This window comes from Synchiropus splendidus, chromosome 14 (assembly GCF_027744825.2).
Source record: "Synchiropus splendidus isolate RoL2022-P1 chromosome 14, RoL_Sspl_1.0, whole genome shotgun sequence".
In the NCBI taxonomy this organism is placed as follows: Eukaryota; Metazoa; Chordata; class Actinopteri; order Syngnathiformes; family Callionymidae; genus Synchiropus; species Synchiropus splendidus.
The window spans coordinates 9,142,706-9,149,832 of NC_071347.1; positions in this window are offsets into that span (position 1 = coordinate 9,142,706).

A 7,127-nucleotide genomic window follows, 5' to 3' on the forward strand; every position below is an offset into this window, starting at 1 on the left:
TGCAGAGATAAAGATGGTGGGGGATTTGAAGTACTTAGGCTCAAATGTCCAGGGTGATGGAGGATGTGAGAGAGAGGTGAAGAAGTGGGTGCAGGCAGGATGGAATAGTCGGGTGTGACAAAAGGGTAAGGATGAAAGGGAAGGTGTACAAAACGATGGTCAGGCCAGCAATGTTGTATGGTTTGGAAACAGTGTGACTGAGGAAAAGACAGGAGGCAGAGCTGGAGGTAGCAGCGATGAAGATGCTGAGGTTCTCTCTGGGAGTGAGCAGGATGGATAGGATCAGGAAGCAGTAGATCAGAGGGACAGCATATGTGCTCAGATGTTTAGGCTAGATGGAGATGGTTTGGACATGTACAGAGGAGAGAGAGCCAGTGCATTGGTAGGAGTTGTTGAGGTTGGAACTGCCAGACAGAAGGTGGAGAGGAAGGCCAAAGAGGAGGTTTATGGAGGTGGTGAAGGAGGACATGAGGTTTGTAGGCTGGAGAGAAGAGGAAGCAGAGGACAGTGTGAGATGGAGGAGGAAGGAAGGGAGAAGCCGAAAGGCAAAGAAGAAGAAGAAGAAGAATTATCATTGTTCTAGAGAAGAATGATTGTCTTCTAGAGATTCAATTAATGTCCATGAATCAGTCGCCTCATTTGACCACCTGGTGAGATTAGGTTGATCTAACCCTCCATGCTATCTGCCTATCTGCTTTCGGATCTGAGGACATGATACCCAAGTTCTGTTGTGGATAATGAGATTGAGTGGACTGGAGTGAGAACTTGAGAGTGTCATGAGTCTGTGTGGGAATCAGGTTCCCAGCTGTCTGTCTGGCTTCTGTTCCTCCTGATGCCTTTCTGGATCAAATCAGAGCTGTGAAGCGGGGTAACACTTCCGACGAGTGACGCACCCAACAGCTCCAGTTTGTCTGAAGTTGTTATATATATATGTTAACTATTTATTTTACAGTAGAAATAGAACACTTGGTTTGAGTTTATTAGTACCACTAGTGTGACTTGGCCATGCATGGAAAGTGGCCTCTGTGAAGTGCTTTTGGTGTCTTGAAAACTGTACATACATGCAAGCCATTATTGCAGCTGAAGGGAGCTTGGTTGCCAGAGAATTTCTACTATTCCAAGTAAACATTTCACACTGAGTTGAGCTGAAAACCGTTAATCAAGGCAACAGATGACTCAATAAATACCCTTGTGTTGTGCTCACCGGTGGAACAAACAAGTGAAGTTTGCATTTTCCTAAACTTTTTTAAACAGTGCACAGAGGTGTAAATGCTCTGGACAGGGCCAAATATAGACAGTAAACCACTGAAACATACTCCTGCTTACACCTGTGGACATCAGATCTTCCATCTCTGGAGGACCAGTGGAAGAGCCAGACGACCAAGAACAGACCATGCACACCAAACCCTGGCTTGCCTGGATCCAGTGTGAGGTTGCAGCACTTACTCCCTTGCTAATGGAGATGTTTTGAGAGGGTTTCACATCTGTCTTCTGAGGTTGAGGCACAAACAGATTGCACCATCGAATCTCTGCCCCCTCCATCACTGGTGAGTCAGTTCAGTAGCAGCAAAAGACCAAGGGGTCCAAAGACGTCCCAAAATAAGGTGTCATGAGGATGAATAAACATTAGATTCCGAATACCCACGTTGTATGTGTGACCTGCATCTATGAACTCTATGATTTCTATCAACAAAACTACGTTTCAAGGAGGCTGTACTTTAAGGAATAAAGTCTCTTGTCATTTGACACTGTGGAAATCCGACTTTAACACCAATCTTGAGGTTCATTTTCATGGTCTCTAAGCAATTTTGGTCAAATATGACGACAAAAATTGAACTACAAAAGCACTCAGAGAGGGCACCAAACCTCCACCATGCAGCTCATATCCACCATTATTGTCATTTTTACCCAATATTTTTGCATTTTTGCATATTTTTTGTTTATTTCATTGAGATAACAGCATGCTTTTTTGTCATTTGAAATATCATTGATGACGTCCAAATAAGCGCAGTGGAACAGCAGTCGGCAGGTGATCTCCATGACCATCAGCTGGCAGACAAAGCTTTTGAGTAGTGTTTGGCGTACCTTTATTATCAACTGTCGACATGTTTAGAGGACTATCTCTTGTTTGAACTCAATCAAATTAGAACATTCAATAAGCCATAAGTCAATAAAACACAGTCAAGAGAATCTATTGTTTCAAGACAACAAAAGATCAAAGGATCAAACCCCAGTTGCAAAGGAGAAGGCCCGACACTCAACTTCTATTCCAGATGTGTTAAATAACTGCCGGCATTAAGACTGATATTGAGCCCAATTGGGATTCTTTTCAACAAGTTCAGAGGTCTTTGAGATATGTTGCTGCCAAACAGACAGAGAAATCAACGCCGGCGATACACCCTCCAAGGCGGAGCTATCAAACAAACTGAGCAAAGTTCGAAAATCTGCTTCAACTAAGTCTCATGAATAATCTCATACAAGTCTTATTAAGATTCATCTGATTCAGGAAGACCCAGCCTGTGCGAACAGTGGACCACCAGGGTCTGCTATTTGCATCATTCTTTGATGTCTGGTTTTGGGTGGACAATTCAAATGCATTCCACAGAAGGACACGCTGAGAAGAGCGAGACTGCACTTGGTGATTTAAGAGACTCTCTGCTGTATAGAGGATTTCCCTTTTATGCTGCATGAGATTTTTGAAGTCAGTCGGGAAGCGTGTGATAAGCTGGAACCTGAGTTGAATATGAATTATTTCAGTCGTCGTTGCCGCTTCATTTGCGCTGATTTAGTCCAATCTCGCGTGTGCAGTTTGGAGAATTTTTGCATTAGACTTCCCAATTTGGATTCTGTCAATCATCGCCCGTGCATCATTATGAACTCCCAATATTGATTTATATGGCTGTATTATTTTGTATTCCATTTTAACATGCGCTTGGGAGACAGCTACCGACGTAATTCGTTTTGGCCCACAACCATTTGAGCTTTTACAAGTGAACTTTACAGGCTGCACAGCTAGAATGATAAACCAGTTAGTGATAAACCAGGCAGTTTTTAACCTCACATAAAGAACCACCACTATAAAAAAAATAATTTCCAAATTGTCCATGTCCTATATATATGTAATGATATAATAATAAATGTGTTTTTCCGTCTGAGCCTATACGGAAATACAGTGGTACCGCGGTTTTCGAACATCCTGGACTTCGAACAAAACAGAGTTCGAACAAAGATTTCGAGTTTTTTTTTCTTCAGATTTCGAACGGACCTCGAAATCCAGAACTCGAACGGCAGAAAAAACATAAAATAACGTGCGCGGACCGATCAGCTGACCCACGACGCGCTTTGTTATTGTGTATAACGCAGCCTCTGTATGCAGACGTGTCCCGTTAGCGACTGTTTTTTCTTCATATTGAGGTGTAAAAACTTTCCTGTCTCCGCACTGGACCGTGGTAGAGTGTCACAGGGGAGGCGCTCGCTCTCCACACCTCCGAGGCTGGAGCTCACTCCAGGGTTTGATGTCCTGTTGTGGGCTGGAGCTGGGACAGGGATGAGGCGAGTCTGGGACAGAGCGTGACTTGGTTTATGACTTTGTCACAGCCAAACTGCACAGAAGCGCACATTCAGAGCTGGACACGCACCGGGCACCTCTTCACTTCTGGAGAGACGTCAGTCACTCGGCAACCCCTCCCACACACATAGAGGAACAGCGCACCTGCAGCAGACACTCTACATTCACTCCTACATAACTACACACACGCACACACAAGCCCATCTGGTCATGGTTTTTATGTTTTATGGGGACATTTCATTGACTTACCTGCTTTCCTTTTGCTTTTATGAAAACAAATGGCTAAGCTTAACCAGGAATCCGTCCCAAACCTAAATCTAATTATGATGACCCAGTTAGTTTGAGGTTTCAATTCTCAAATTGAGGCTAAACCTTAAGTCGACCAGCAAAAGTGTCCCCACAAATAGCAAAAGGTCCCCACAAGGTGGTGTGTGTTGAAATGCTCCCCACAAGTATAGTTATACAAGTTGGTACACACGCACAGGTTTGTCACATCATCTTTATGGGGACCGCTCATTGACATAACCCTTTCCCCAGCTTCTCATCATAAAATTAACCATCCAAAACAAATGGCTCACATTAACCAGGACTCTGACCCAAACCTGCGTCCAATTTTAATGAAGTACTTTTCTCACAAGTATGGCAAAAACATGCCCACACACATACATGCAAACAGCAACACTAATAAATCAGTGAATGTATTTTTTTCTCAGCACGCAAAATTCATCCCCAGCCTACTTCCTGTTCAGCATACGGCTACTTCCTGTTCAGGCGACAGTACACTGTGATTCAGCCAATCAGAGAAGATCACATTCATCGGTGTATGTTTGTTGTTGTCAATAAAAATAACATCTTTGGTGAACAAATGTTTTGAGAAGTTCAAGGCGACTGCTGTTAATAAGATATAAATTTGGTGCCTCCTTCAATGAGAGAGTTGAATAAAGAATCCAGAGCCTGACCAAACCAGCTTGCCATGACATCACCAACAGGCGGCAAGTTAGCACATATGTTACAAGTCGAGCACGTCGATGAGCTGCAGATGAAAATGAAATGAGCCGACGACAGCTTCTTGCATCGAGGAGTCGTAACATCATCACTGTCCTTTCCGTGCTGCCGAATGCTCTGGGATCAACACCAAGTTTTGGATCATTGTTTTTTCTTTGTTTGATTATGATATACCAGTCATGGGGTTTCCTGAAACAGTATCCAAATGTTTTATGAAACAAAGTAACATCGGACTTATGACCTGCTCGACTTACGTCCATGGCCAGCAGATGCTTTTTTTTTTTTATTCAATGTCTGGCAGCGCACCACGTAGCAGCCTGGCATTGCATACAACAGTCCCGGCAGTATCCCAGCATCTCACTCTCACACAGCCATTTACCACTACAGTAGTACCTATAACCCTCGCGTCAGCTATTTTGAATGGCATTCGACTTACCTCCAATCTGACATACGACTGTTTGGTCGGAACTGATCCCGGTTGTAAGGCGAAGGTTGCTTGTACAATACAACATTTCTGCGCGGTCACTGGCCCATGCACACCATACAGCCGACTGGTCGACTAATCCCTAACCAAGTCGCTATCGAAATAGTAGCAGCCCTCCAAATGTGCATGACTGTCTTGTCTGATTCAGGGTGTCTCAAACGTACAGGTAGCAAACACACTGTATCTAGTTGAAAGATAGTTGAAGAAAGACTTTTTGTTCTTGATTTAATTTAACACTGACTGGGCCCTGACTGGTTGAATTCTAGTTTCATAAAAGTTCATTTGAAGCCTTTTTTTGTCATTGTCAGTGTTGCCACTGAATATTTGTTGAAGTCTATGACGAAGGCCTTTCTTTGAATGGACTGTTTTCTTGTCATCTGTGCTATTTACTTTGCAGTTTGTTGAACGGCACAAGACTCTTTTGAGGTTAATGGCTTTCTCTGAGTTGAGAGCTATTCATCTCCAGTTTCAAAATGGGACTGATAATCTGTGCGAGCAGCAGCTGAGCGCTACTTCAAGGTTAAAGGGAACTCCAAGTAAGAGAAGAGGAGGACTCCTGCTCGCATTAGTGTATTCAGAAGTTCAATGGAGAGCTGAGTGACTCACTGCTGCACTCAGCAGTGCTGATCAGGCTTCAACTCACCGGCTGCCAGCATCTCATCTCGGCCCTTCTCGCCGGTGAAGGATTAAACTCTTAATCCACCAGACTGTGGCCTGCTATTAGTACCGGCAGGGCTGCGGCTATGTTTGTGATTTCGGCTACAGTTTGCGAGACAATAATAGAAAACAATCAGGCAATGAAACAAAGGCTTGGCTGAGCACACACTCCCTGCTTTCATGGCTTTAAAACTCCCACCTGCTGCGAACCTGTCTGCGAGTGGCTGATAAAATGTTGGAATCAGAAGGAATTTATTTTTTCTGATGAAGGTCACCGACATGGAGGAAGCCCAGCATGGATCGGCTTTCAGGACTGTTGCGAGAAAAAAAAAAAAAAAAAAAGCTGACTTCCAACTAATAGCCCGGCGTGTGTGATCAGTCTCAGGTTGCATGCACTAACCAGCCGCGGGCATCTGCCGCACCTCAGGTTAATGAATAGTGATGGAGGGATTCAATAAGACGGACGTCTTTGTTCCCAGCAAACATACACAGACGCACGGACCCCCGCCACCTATCGCCCATCCTATCTCTTCCCTCACTAATGTGTTGTCTTCTCCTTTAGCAGCACAAAGCCAGGACAAAGTATTTGCTTGTTTTAGCTGCTCCCTCAGGCCATCGCCACCTAATGAGCTGACTCTCAAGGACAGAGTGGCTGTGTGTGGCCAGTGACGCAGATAAATCTGCAAGACAGATACTTCTTACTTTCCTTGACTCAGGGAAATTGCCCTCGCCTTGGTTGGTAGTCGTTGATCAATCTGAGCTTCGGAAAAACAGAGCGTGTCTTCCATGTCTGGGACTTTCAGACAGCTGCCTCTTTCAGGGAAGTGCACTCCACTGGACCGTCCACACTGATGCAAGCGCCTCACCCAGGCCATCCTACTGGTGACACCAACTACACTGAAGATGCATGAGACCAATGAGCTCGCTTATTATAATCTATGTAGATGCTTATATCGGGGTAACTATGAAGGTAGAGCTTGAAGGTCAGCATGAATGCATCCCTTTTCAGCTGGGAATCACAATCAATATGCAGAGAATGGTGTTCACAAAACAGTTGGTTGTGTGCGAGCTCTTCATTGTTCAGCTGAGTTGGCAAGTTAGGCCTAATAACAACACACATGTTCGCGATACAACAGGGAGAATAAAGAAGAGCACAGGCCAGTCCAGGAACAAACCTCTCCACAGTATAAGCAGATGTCGTCTTTCTACCTTCATGGGATCATCTATTCTTCTCTCATAGTTCTGCCCACGTATTTACGCTTGACATTAAACTAATATAAAACTACTATTATCCATTCAATTAAGAACATTTCAGAAGCCTGAAACATCATGGTTGATCTTGTGTTTTTCTTGTGTTGTTTTTTTGGTGGTGGGCACTAGTGGGCGCAACTTTGTGATTTGCCAGTTGAGACT